Source organism: Lycorma delicatula, chromosome 4 (genome assembly GCF_047948215.1).
Source record: "Lycorma delicatula isolate Av1 chromosome 4, ASM4794821v1, whole genome shotgun sequence".
Taxonomy (NCBI): domain Eukaryota; kingdom Metazoa; phylum Arthropoda; class Insecta; order Hemiptera; family Fulgoridae; genus Lycorma; species Lycorma delicatula.
Window position 1 is genome coordinate 166189686 of NC_134458.1, and position 14061 is coordinate 166203746.

The window sequence follows — 14061 nt, forward strand, 5'->3', positions numbered from 1 at the left end:
CGGGATGTAATTTTTCCCTTTTTAAAGTAGCCTCACTGCCGTCTCTGTCACGCGTTTCTCCTCAGTGGTATTGAGATGTGTTGGTTATGTTGACATGTACAAGGTGAGATAGGTTAGTACGTACCTCATCTTAGTAGGCGAGATAGTTTTTTCTAATATGATTTAATATTTTTTGCTATTTCTGTAAATTTATTTTGTCAGGATATAAGGAAAATTTTCTTCTACACTGCTAAAGATAATTAGATTAAATTTTCAGAGTACAGTAATCAGGTTAGAATATACCCTAAGATCAGAAGATATTTTGATAAACTCAAATTGAATGATTTTATAGTAAATTCAATGGTGAAAATTCAGTGTCGGAACAAATCAAAGTAAAAAAATTAAAAAACTATTTGAATTAGTATAATAAAATTCTTCAAAAAAGAATGAAAACAAACGAGTGAAAATTTAAAGCAGATTAGATGAATATAAGGTGAGAAAACTTTCTTACATTAATATAGAAAAACATAGAAGGTCCGAGTTCACTTAAATCAAAATCAAATCGAAATCATTCAAAATCAGTAGCCTTTATCAACGGTTAAAACATGCATATTATTTCTGGAGAAAATTTAATTCTTTAGTTATTTCTGACAAAAAACCACAGGCGTAAAAACAAGTTGAAGAAAAGTATAATTTTTTTTTTTACTAAAGTCAGAGATCGGTCCAGAACTAATACAAATTTGGTATTTAGCATGAACGAAAAAATAACATCGGTTAAAAATCAAATTCAAAAAACTATATATATAACAATTTATGGAGTGAAGCACATGTATCATGTTGATCTTACATAAATATTAATGCAATAGCTCTACTGATTTTCTTATATGTTTCCTTATCAAAAGAAAAATAATAAAAATAAGCTTTATATAAGTTCACTAATTTCCGTGGTGGAATGACAGCGTCTCAGCTTTTCATCTACTTTCCAGATTCGAGTCTCAGGCAGGGGTAGCGTTTTCCATACTATTATTTTCCATTACAGTAACTGTCATTATCTAGTTGTTACCGAATAAATAAATAAAATAATACTCTTTGTATCTGTTGCAACGTTTGTACAATTCTGATTAAGTATCAATGTTAAGTATTTATCTTAATATAATCAAAAAATCTTCAGTTAAAGTACCCCCAAAATGCTGTATATGGAATATTTAAACTAAATTTAAAAAATATAAACTTACCTTACAATATTAAAGTAAATTTTTGGAAACTGTTTGCATGTTCCACAATACTAAAATCTCATGTAACGAAAAAAATTAACGTTGACAATTTAAACAAAGTGAATTTTTTAATTTCAAACTTTAGAGGTGGAGATTTTTAAAAAGTCTAAAAATAGACGAATAAAATTTTCATAATATCTATTTTTCTATTAAAATATAGAATGTCCCTATCCATTTCTTTTAATCTTATGAGAATTATTCTTCTGAAATATTTCAGAAACATTTGAAATTATCGAAATGTTTACTCTTAAGACCGTATTTTAATACCGGAAAATTATTTTTTTAATTTTCAATAATTTTAATTTTTTTATTTTGTTAATCGGAAATTGACGAATTTACAGAATTTTTTTAAAGAATTTTCTTTTGATAAGGAAACAAGAAAATAAGTATGATTATTGAATTAATCTTTACCTGCGAGTAAAATCAACAAACACATGCTTCACTCTCATATTTTATTATTTTCAATTTAGTTTTTTCTAATATTATTTTCCTTATTAAAAAGGGGTTTAAATATCAAAATATTTCAATCCTTTCCTCAACCTAAATAGGGGAGGGTTTCAAGGGATGTTACGAGAATGTAAAAGCTGTATATGCTTCTTGTCTCAAGAAATCAGATTCCAAAATTTGGAGGACATATGAGGTAAACAGTTTTTCTCATAATCATGGAGCATAATTTAGATATGTATAAAACAAGCCGTATTGACATGCTGGGCCAAGAAGGGAATAAAATTATGGAGGTGTTAATATAATTAGTACACAGTACATATCACTTGCGAAGAAGTTTTAAAATTGGAATCGTTATAAGTCCATTAGCTCTTTAAATTATCTCCGATTAACGAACGATATCTACATCTTTGTATAATGTTCTAAATAACAGGTAAAAATTTTAAACATACTAAATATACATATACAGCTAATGTACGCCAACAGATTCTAGCACGTTGGAAAATGGAGTTATTCGTAAAATATAATTAAGTAGTAATTAATTAATATATTTGGGATTAAACTTTCCTAGCTATTCCGGTCAAGTTTTGCAATTCATTTTTGAAAAAATCAATCATTCCATCATTTTAAGCTCTATTTGTGTCTTTATGATAAAATAATTCTTTTTCATTAAAAACCAACCCAAAATTATGAAATCTTTTATTTCACATTTTTATATAAAAATATTTATTTATAATTCTATGATACGTAATTAAATAAATAAATAAAGGAAAACTGACTATTTCTATAGTTGTGAAGGACTTAATAAAGTAGAACGGTGAGACTAATGTTAGGTGGTATTGTTTTGTGTCGATATTTTATATAACTTTTTCGCCTTTTTTTTAATTTGAAAGTTCCCGCATTAGAGGTGGGGTATTATGTTAGTCTAGAAACTTTATTGTTTATAATTTGCAATTGCGAAAAATTGTTTTTTTTTTTCAGTGTGGGGAGTCCCGTATTCAAGGATAATTCGGGTAAAATTAATTGTTAAGAAAATAAACCCTTACTGTGATAATAAATTTGAAAAAAGCTTTTTAAAATTGTTTGCAAAATAAAGGATTTAACCATAATTCTAAATAAAAAAGTTATAATTTTCTAGGAAGGAGGTTAAATATTTTTGGCGAATTTCTTTATCGAGAAATTCTAAAAAGGGCTAAAAAAATTATTTTTAATTTCAAATGCAATGGATAACTTGTGAAATGTATGTAAATTTAAAATAAATGTTTAAACAGTTATTTTTGTTACTATAGACCATTGGAGTGGGACGGGTAAAAAAATTCTATCGTGGTTTGAAGGCTTATTGATGTAGAAAATGTAGATGCAAAAACTCCCATTAACTCCTTTTTATAAGCAAGATATGCTACAAAAAATGTCATTTTTTGGGAGGGTATGAATATTAAATGAAATATTTTTGTAATTTGTGATATTAACAAAAAACTTCAACTTTTTTAAGACATTTTATTTCTTAAGTACTCCTGTAAAGATTTGAAATCTTATTCTGGCCAAAACCCCCCACCCCGTTTTCCAGTTCTTGCAAATATTTAAGAGATTTTTTTTCCTTACAAAAGCAGTACCGAGTTTAAAGAAAAACAGTCAACGGGTTCCATTGTTATAACACCAAATACAGAATAACATACATTCGTATGTATACACGCACAAACGGACGCACAAACAAAAACTGATATTTTGAACTTAGAATATCTTTAAAATTGAAATAAATTTTTTTTCTCGCAGATCATTTACAGTTTATTTAAATATATATATATATACACACACACACACACACACACACACATATATATATATATTACTTTTTTTTCATTAAATTTTATTTAAATGTCTTCTTAGATACAAAATTAAAAAATCTGAGGTGGACGCCGCATGACTTCCTTGTAAGCCTATTAAATTACATATACACATTTTTTTTAAAAATGGAGTACATAAAATTTTATTTCATTAATAACTTCTGATATTTTTTCATTTTTTTATTGTTATTGAATTATTATTTATCATAATTATTTTTTTACAATCATAGGTTAATAACTATTAACTATTAATAGATTAATATACTTAAATTAAAAAACGGGAGATGAAGACTGATTCGAACCGATGTGCTTTCCCCTTGTAAGATCCAAATATTTCATTAATTAAAATTTTATTTGAGTATAACTCTACAACCAACTAAAATAAATATCAGTTATAAAATATCGTTGAAAAGCTGTCATTGAGGACTTATTACTGCAGTTAATAAAAAGTACAAGAAACCAATTTCTTTGGATTTTGGACTCTTTTGGAAACTTTGATCGCAATCAAAAGGGGAGGTGCACAAGTAGATGTTACAACAGTCCTAAATCCAAAATTTCAACATATACGGCTAATCGTTTTTGAGTTATGCGAGATACATACTTACGTACGTACAGACGTCACGCCGAAACTAGTCAAAATGCATTCAGTTAGTCAAAATGTATATTTCCGTTGAAATCTGAAAACCGAGGGTTTTCGCGATCACAATACTTCCTTTAATTCGTACAAGGAAGTAAAAAAAAATCAAACTTTAGATATTTTTTTACCGATCTGTATACTATAGCGTTTTAGTTGTTGCAGCATAAATCGATATAGCCGGGGAGGTAAAAATATTATACAGAGTAAATTCAATTTATCTATAAAAGATTAAATTAAAATTATTTTTAAAAAATTAATTAAATCGTAATAATAAAATCAAATGCCCAATTACATTTTGTTAAATGGAATAATCTTAAAATAAATTTTTAATGGAAATCGTATAAAAATTAACACAAATCTAAAATGTATTTACATTTCGATTTTTAAACAATCATTATCAGTGTATATTTAGAAAATCATCATCAGCAGGTGAATTATTAAAGGGAAATATGTGGATAGAAATGAAAGAAATATTAAAAAATAACATCAAAAAAACAAATATTGTTAGTATAAGTACGAGTATATCAATGTATATAAAACAACATATCGTGAGAGATTCATAATCAAGGCATATCAAAAAACTACTGAAGATAAATTGATGAAAATTTATATACATGTTCTTATTACGGTTTAAGTGTACACTAAGAAAGGATTTTTTTTAAATTCTGAATTTAAAGTGTCAAGATGGGAGTAACAATGAAATTTACTACTTTTTTTTAATTTCTCGGTAACAATTGAAGATGTCAGCATGGTTTTTTTTTTGTGTGTGTGTAATCTTCATGTGAATATATAAAAGCAAATTTATACATATGTTTAGATTCGACCGTGAAAGTGATGAAGAAAGGTAAAAAAAAATTTTGAACAACGATTGCATATTTTCCTCATTTTCGGCTGTATAAACCAGGTATTCTCTAGAGGTGGACTTTCAAATATTCTTTATAAAAATATCTAAAAACCATTTTCGGGTTTTTGAATTTTAAGGGGTGCGACGGTATATGCAATCAAAAACGTCACCGCCACTATTACTACATATGCGATACGATTGGCTGCACCTGCCTTTGGTTATTTGACTAAAAAACATAAAATAAAATAAAAAATTGAAAAAGTGACGAACTCCTAGTGGTATCTGTGGATAGCTAAGAATCGGGCAAAAAATATCTCTGTTCGTACGAAGGTTGGATAACCAGCTATGGCTATCCGACCATATAGTAGCTATATACTATAGTAGCATAGTATACTATACTATATATATACTATATACTATAGTATGTATATACTGTATATATAGTATGTATATATACATAAGCTCAATGCTGTAACTGTTGCTCAGAAGAAATTAAAATACACTGATAATTTTTGTAAATTGAACAGAATTTAATTTTTATTTATCATTAAGTTTAATGAGTACAGGAGGTCAAGAGAGCAGAGCCCCCTGGCTAGACGGGAAGGGAGATAGAAGCCCCTCCTGACCGCGACGGGAAACTCAAGTAACTACATAGCGCGGGCGAAGTCGGACGTGGATGATAGTAGTTTTTTTTACTTATTCTCTTGACAGAGCGAAAGCATATATAAAAACAGTTTAGTCGGTTTTGAGATTTTTATATGCAAGACGTTACTATTATTATTATTTATAATTTGTGTATTAATTCTATAAATTGTTACACTCGTATAATAATGATTGTGCTTGTAAAATACTTTTTTAGACAGTCCGCATCGAAGTCGTGCAGTTGTTAAGACACTCTTTAACCATTTAAATTAGTTGTATTTTTTCTATAATTTGTTCCATTCTCTTTCATTTAATTGAACTTTGTTTTCGATTTTTAATACTTAGGAATCATTTCCCTGTTTCTAATGATAATGGTTATTTAGCAATGATTCCGTATATGGTTTTATATATCTTTGGTAAAAATTTTCAAGCGTTTTCTATTTACAATGTTATGTGTTTGTTTTTAATTTTGAAGGTTATGTTACTAAAAATTTAAGTTTGAAAATGTAATTTTATTATATTACATTATTATTATTATTCATTTTTAGAAATGCATAATTGTGAAAACATAAAAATTACAATAGTCAAAATCGTCTAACTTAAAATTAAAAATAAAAAACAAATTGTTGTCCATAAAAAAAAACCACTTGTCTTAAAATTAAATCCATTTTACCTAGCATGTGTACGATTTCACGCAATGAGTGGATGGTCTTGTACTACATTCACTCATAGGATTAAAATTTTTGTATCTAGAAAAAAAGTAGACTAAACAAACTATAACTTTTATTAGTTACAGGAAATGTCGTTTTGTTTGAAAATTTTAGAAGGGCATTCATTACATAAAATATTTCGAATAAAAAAACAATACTGTATTTCAATCATGGTAATTTCTTACTTAAGATTTATAAAAAATGCTTTCGCTGTAAGAAAAAGAGTGTAAAATTAATGCAAAAAATAATAACACTTTTGTAATAAAAAACTGACAAAATGTAAATGGACTCGCTTTTAACAGATATTCAGTCTTTAAATAGTAAGATATAAAAATATATTGTTGACGGAAATACGTCCAAAGATTTAATTTTATAAACAGAGTTCAACAATTATTAATTTTTTTAAATATCGAATTTTTAATTCGATTGCATAATCGAATTAAAACATAAAAACATGTGGGGCCAAGGAGGCACTATATATGATCATTAATGATGAAAATAATTAATTTCAATTTATTTAATTGAAACTGATGGAGTGAGCAAGTCATGAAAAATATGTAGTTTGAATATCACAAAATTATTTTGTTTTAATGAAGAGAAAAACTTTAAGAAAAACTCTTTAAGAAAAACTTAAAGAGTACCTGGATGGATGACAGGATTAAAATTTATGAATTTTTTACTGGACTAAAAGAATAAAGAACTAAAAAAAAACCACAAATGGACGTTATATCTCAATATTGCAATTTTAAACTAAAGGTTGCAAAAGTGGTTTGGGATAATGAAGATAGAACCTCAGTAAGCCTTACTAAAGAAGTATAAGCCAATACAATTTAAACATTTTTTAAATAACGTGCAATACTGTGCGGTATAAAAATTAAGCATAATATTGTAAACTTTCTTTTCTTTTTCTTTTTCCTGTTTAGCTTCCGGTAACTACCGTTCAGATAATACTTCAGAGGATGAATGAGGATGATATGTATGAGTGTAAATGAAGTGTAGTCTTGTACATTCTCAGTTTGACTATTCCTGAGACGTGTGGTTAATTGAAACCCAACCACCAAAGAACACCGGTATTTACGATCTAGTATTCAAATCCGTGTAAAAATAACTGGCTTTACTAGGACTTGAACGCATAATATTGTAAACTAAAGTAATATAAATCAACTTACCGATTTCATTCCACAATATTACAAAAATAATGTTATAAAAAACTTATTGTAAAGTACACAATTAACGACTATTAATGTATTGAACAAACAACCATATTAAAATAAAGTTTGTTATAATTAAACCCGTATACAAATTTAACTCGGTTGCAACAAATTATCTGTAAACTGGTCAAAACGGCTAGTCGCAACGTCTGACTGTACGAGCTCTATAATGACGTCATAATAGCTGTTGAATCGTTTGTAGACAGAAGTACGTCGAGTGACCGACTGAGTGCTGTGGTGGGGGCATTTGTTACAGCTTAGTTCTAAGTAGCGTCTTTTTTTAGTGTTGTGTTGTACGTGTCGTTAAAAGTTTTTTCCGTTGTAGTTAAGATAGTCAATTTGCTTTATGAACCGGCATATATTATTGTGATTTTTAATTTACATCGAATTAATTGCTGATACAGTACTTGCATTTTATACAGATTACGTTCGTCATATAACAGAGGTAATGCATTGTTATTGAAAACAAAATTAGTCTTAGATTTTTTCCAGTAGTTTTAAGATCCTTTGAATCTAGAAATTTTGGATGAATAATTGTCTGTTTATTTGTGTGTTTAATGTATATTTTTTAGAGCACTTTAACAGTTATTAAATTTTATCAGATAACATGAGTATTATAATAAGGATGTTTAGAAATTGTGGATTACAGTGATCTTAGTTTAAGTGTTATTGAAACTTGAAGGTTATGTTAGTTTTAGGAAAAATAGAATATCAAATTCAAGTTAGATTAAAAATAGTAATAATTAGAATAGATATTAATCATTGTTAAGCTGTTAACCTAAATACGCCCTTCAGAATCGGTGTATTTAGGTTATACTAGTCTCACCGTTAATTTGATTAAATTTTAAATATACTTTATGTAAAGTGGAAATACAATAACACAATTGTAATTAGTCGTTACAAAAGCGTTATGGTCAATGATAAGTCCACTATTACCCACAACTGCCTTTTCTCTTTTTAGTCTCGATAGATAAGTTGATTTTATTTTTTAAATATATTTTTCTTTAAATGAAAGGGAACAATTTTAATCATTACGATCAACACGATATATAATCAACACTTTATATAATATATAATCATTATATAATCAACACGATATATAATTTTCCCGCCTATAGCAATATATGTTGCTGTACCTATAACGGGATAATATACAGATTTTTTAAACTTTGTGTATTAAGGATACAAAATTTGTTTTTAATAAAAAAATAAATTTAAATCTGTGAAAAAGCTTTTTTTATTAATAAGCTAGTTGTTACCAAAGATTTTTATTTAATATTCATCCCCTCCCTAAAAAATGACTACATATTTTTCTTTTTTAGCTGTATCTGTGTTTAGAAAATGAGTTAATGGAAGTGTTTTGTATGTATTTTCTACATCAATAGGCCTTCAAACCACCATAAACGTTTTGCCTATCCCATTCCAATAATCTTTGGTAAAAGAAAAATATTTTTTAAATTTAAAAAAAAATTGTTAAAATTTATTTGAAATTTAAATCCACTTTTCTAGTTACCCACTGCATCTAAAATATAAACATTTTAATTTTTTGTTACTCTAGCATTTTTGAAAAAATAAATTAGCCAAAGATTTTCAGACCCTATCCAGGAAATTAAAATTTTGTTTATTTAGAAGCATGGCTGTATTTTTCTATTATTTTACTTGATTAACATAGCCGGGAAAGTTATGTAATTCATTGTCAGGTTTTTTTTTTAATGAGGCATTTGTGTGATTAATCTACTTTCAATCCTTACTTTTTATTAGGTTAGGGTAACGATTATAATAGGAAAGATCATTTAATAGAACTGATTTAGTATTAGAGGTGGTAGGTAAATTTTAAACATACATCTTTTGCTTAATAATAAAACGTCTAATTTGGTGTTTTTAACCGCGTGTTATAATATCATAAAACATCCTAGTAGGATTAGAATATGTTTATTATTATTTATTTGTTTAATGCTTTATCGAATTCAGTTTTCTAAAAATTTCTTTAGTTATGAAAATAAGTAAGAAAGTAAGTCAGGTCTTAAAGGTAAAATAAAATAAAATTCTATCGGGAAAAAAATGTTTTTCTGTGTTTGCGTATACCGCGATTTACTGAATATTTATAAATTATTCTTAGCGCAAATAACATTTTATTAGGATTTTAGAATTGAATATTAACCCCCAGTAAATCAAGTTCCTATGATAATATTTTTATTTTACAATACATAACCTTTTGTCTTAGTACAATAAAATAATGCTGCCTGGACTTATTACGAATACTTACGGAAGCAATTATAGGCGCGCGCACACACACACACACACACACATATATATATATATATATATATATATATTAGAATGGAACTTGTTTATGAATGAACAAAATTTTATTCGTCCTACGAATAAGGTGTAAACTATTTCAGCTTCTTCTAATCATATCAATCCACGCCGCCGAGAGGAAGAAATGTGTTAAATGCTATTACGTACACAAAATGCATGTTTTCTACTTTGTAAATGCGATGCCTGTACAAATGTAATTAACATCGGTCCATGTAATGGTGATTATATTTAACTTGAAACAAATCTATGACCTCTTCCTTGCAGACAGCATATTTTAAAAATTATCATAAAACTGTCTTTCAACAAAAAATTCCAGGACCATTTGGTCCCACGAAACCTATACTCAAAAATTTGTTTAATTTTGGCAAAATATTTGTAAAATTAACTTTCTATCTGGAATTGCAAAGAAATAAGTATCTAAAATTTTCAGCCACGATAAAATTTGCTATAATTAAATATTAGAGGTCACTGGAAAATTATGTACGATTTTCCTGGGGGAATCTCCAACAGAAAATTTTTTTTTTTCTATTATCAAGAAGCAATGCTCATGCCCGTTGTGAATGGCTAGTCATTTTTTTCGTTAAAAATACTTTTATTTTGCAAATAATTTCAAATGAATGCAGCTGTACAGAAAACACTGTATGACATATAGTGAAATTTCATTGTGAAAATTTACTAGAAAAACTGGTTCTTGTCTCCTCTTTCTACAGTAGTTCCACTATAAATTTTGAGTATCAGGGTATTTGAAATTGTCGATTCAAAACACCCTTACACCAAAAAAAAAAAAAAAAAAAAACTATAGAAATATCCGCGAGATTTATGTTGTCCCGCATTTTCATTAGTGTGTCCAAACTGGCTCAACATAAGTTCTTCAAAAATCGCAAAAAAAATATCTTATTATAGAACATTTCTAGTGTTAAATTTTGGACAAAATTAACAAAAGAAGGGAGTAGTTTTCGGTCTTATGAATTTTTCTTTTTGTATAATGGCATAGAGACTTGAGCTATATACGAAAAAGTACTTATTACTTTTTCTATTTTATACTTTTTTACTGTACTCTATACTTTTTCTATATTTAAAATTCTATACTTTTAAGCCATTCGGAATTAAGAATGAAAAATATTTAATATTATTTCTAAACAGTCTTTTTCTAATACTTTTAAAACCCGTTAACCAAAAAATGTTGAAATTTGGTATAAATATTATCTCAATTTACCTGATTTTCGACTCTATTGCACAAAGACCGTGACGGTACCATTTGTTCTTTTGGCAAACTATAATTTTTTTTTAGCTTTGTTGAATAACTTCTCACGGGCTGATTTATTGAAGTTAAATAACTAGTCTGATAAGTTAACATTTTAAGCTCCAAAAAATAAGGAGGTTGATCAGAACCAATATTTCAACTATTAACTTTCGTTATTTTTAATTTTGAAGATTTAAAATCTAATCGTACTTACGACAAGGGTACGTATTTAAAATAGGGCGTCCCACAGGACCCAACTTTAGAATTTAAGTATTTATTTTGAATTTTTTATAATTTCTGGTAATTTATCTGCTGTTTTGGTTGTGGTTTTTATTAGAAATGTTATACTTGGTAGGTTTCGAATAAGAGGGTCAAATGGGACGCATAAATTTACTTTTTTTTTTAAGTTGAAACTCTTTGAAACGTTTTTTAATATCGGGTTCATAAGCTTAGATTGGACTTTGATTTGTCTGAGTGAGGACATCAGGACCCGTAGAACCAAACACTTTCAGTAAGATCTGTAGGAAGGTGAGTCGACTACGGAGGGAGCAGGGAGTTACGTCCTTGTCTGTTGGAACAAACTATGCTTAATGATTACTATACCTACGCGAGTTCAACCAAGCCTTGCAATTCTTTCTAATGTACCTAACTCTCGAGCACTTTCTGTGTATGATATGAGCGACTACTGCTTGAAAGGAACTTTAAGATGTCCTTAAATTGGAACCGTTTCTATTTGTGCCTTGATCTATCCACGAGTATATCAGTTTTCAACATTTATTCCTTTAAGTTATCGTTGATTCCTTTTTCTCAGTTTTTGATGAGCCTATCCGAGTTTGTCCACTGGGTTTTCATCTAATTAAAATTATTATTAAGTTTTTATTAATTACATTTTTTTTAATAATGGAAGAAAAAGGTGAACAATTTTCTAAAATTGTTGTTATAAAAATATTATGCTATGCACAAATAAAGTAACAGATAATCTCTTTGTAAAGAGGTTGGAATTTATTGAAATTAGAATGATGTTATGAGGGTAGTCGGGCTATTATTATTCAATTTGGTTGCGAAGTTAAACTGCTGCGTCCGTGTTAGTGTAACGGATGTTGAATTGTTTCGGTAACACTCGTGCAGCATCATCGACTCGGACTAGAAATACTAGGGGTTACGCTATATTGTATGAGAGATGACAGATTTCATGTTAGAATATGAAATTATTTGTAGGTCATTTGCAACTCTGTACTATAGGCCCTAGTCAGTAACTCGTATCTTTTATGCTATCGGATAACTTCCTCTGTGTATTATCATAATAACAACAAACTAGTTAAATTTATTTAGCTCTGTTTCCTCGTTGTCATCGTTATCATTATCTTTGTCATTTCATTATGATAACGATAATGTTTTATCTAGCTTTCACATTTGTTAACAGCCTATATAGTCCATTAAATAAACAATGGATATATGACGTAATATTGTTGGATGTATATAATTACCGTATTATTATTTATATAGACATATTTTACATAGTTGTACCTGTAGCCTACTATATGGAAATGTGTATTCAAACGCAAAGAGCTCTCCACACATCGTACGGGCTAACCTTAATGTATATGGAGTTTCACTTATTATCTATTGTAACTGTTCGTATCTCAGTGGACATCAGCACTATTTTTATTTTCCCGACTATAACGATATATGCAGTTATTGCTGTCACGGGAATGTATATAGATCGACCAAAAAAAATCGGTACTTTCTGATTAAACGGAGGCCTTCCTAACACAGCGCACTGCGACTGTTAGGTTGAGGTTCGTTTGCTATCTATGATGAAGAAAATGCTTTTCTTAGTAGATTAGCGCTTATCGCGGCTAAGGTCAGTGCTCCGCGCGGCAGCAATGGTTATCATGATCACTATCTATCACTGTTGCTGCATTGTTTTTGCTTGTTCCTACCTGTTTGTAGTGTACGCTTACTAATGAAATGTGTGACTGTGTGTTGATTTGGGATTTGCCCATAATTGAGGAAGAAGTTGTTTCCTTTAATTTAAAAGGTGTTTGCGAACTTCGAAACAGTGTGTTAACGGACACGAAATCCGTTTGTATTTTAGCCACAAAATCTCCCTTTTTCATGCAATACAAGACCATGCCGTAAAAAAGTAGGCCTTCGTTTGGACACTTGGTATTCACATAACAGACTTACGTTTATGACAATTGTGTTCCGTTCATGCAAAATTTTGTATGATTAAATAAATGTCTATACTGTGTGTACATGTTTGAGTTTTTTTTAAAAACATTATTCTTCCTTTTGAAAACAGGTGGCCTCCGTTTAATCAGAAAGTACCAAAAGATCTGAAAAAATTGGCGTATTTGTAAGCTTTGTGCCTTGAAGGAGAGATTAAAGAAAAAAAAATAAATAAATAGATTTAAGTAATTTGTAATAATCAGCGAAAAGAGATTTACTTTAATGCTCCCAAGTCCAAAAAATCTATTTTTGCTCGACAGACATTTGTGCGTATGTACATAACTATGTATGTTGGCCTGTATTTGGTCTTTAGTTACCCGGTTGAGCAACTTTCTTCAAACTTGTAACCTACTACCATCGAGGGGAATGAATTCCATGTTACATAAATATACATTTTTGCAAAAGTTGAAAAAAGGAAGTGTTTTGGTAAACACAGGAAGTTGTTACAAAATTACCAAATATTTTTATTTAATATTCACCCAACGTCCCAAAAAAAATGACTTTATTAAAAAACTTTATTAAAAAATGACTTTAGCCATATCTTGTTCCAGAACAGGAGTTAATTGAATTTGTATTTTCTACATTGACAGTTCTTTAAACCACTATAAACCACTGTGTTTTTCCCATCACACTTCAGTGATTTGTGGTAACAAAAAAATTTCTTTTAATTAAAAATAAA

At 28.5% G+C, this 14061-nt stretch overlaps 2 protein-coding genes across 2 annotated transcripts in view; one reads left to right on the forward strand and one right to left on the reverse strand.

Annotated features, from left to right (window-relative positions):
- The window catches only part of gudu (Armadillo repeat-containing protein gudu), a 604246-nt gene extending 596617 nt beyond the window's left edge, over positions 1 to 7629 (reverse strand). Inside the window, exon 1 of the mRNA XM_075364673.1 lies at positions 7544 to 7629. The gene's annotated coding sequence lies outside the window, so the exon portion shown is untranslated. The remainder of the gene's footprint in view (positions 1 to 7543) is intronic.
- Positions 7630 to 7917: 288 nt separating this feature from the next.
- Positions 7918 to 14061, forward strand: part of LOC142322749 (ras-GEF domain-containing family member 1A-like) — a 593490-nt gene continuing 587346 nt past the window's right edge. The window contains exon 1 of the mRNA XM_075361822.1: positions 7918 to 8030. The gene's annotated coding sequence lies outside the window, so the exon portion shown is untranslated. The remainder of the gene's footprint in view (positions 8031 to 14061) is intronic.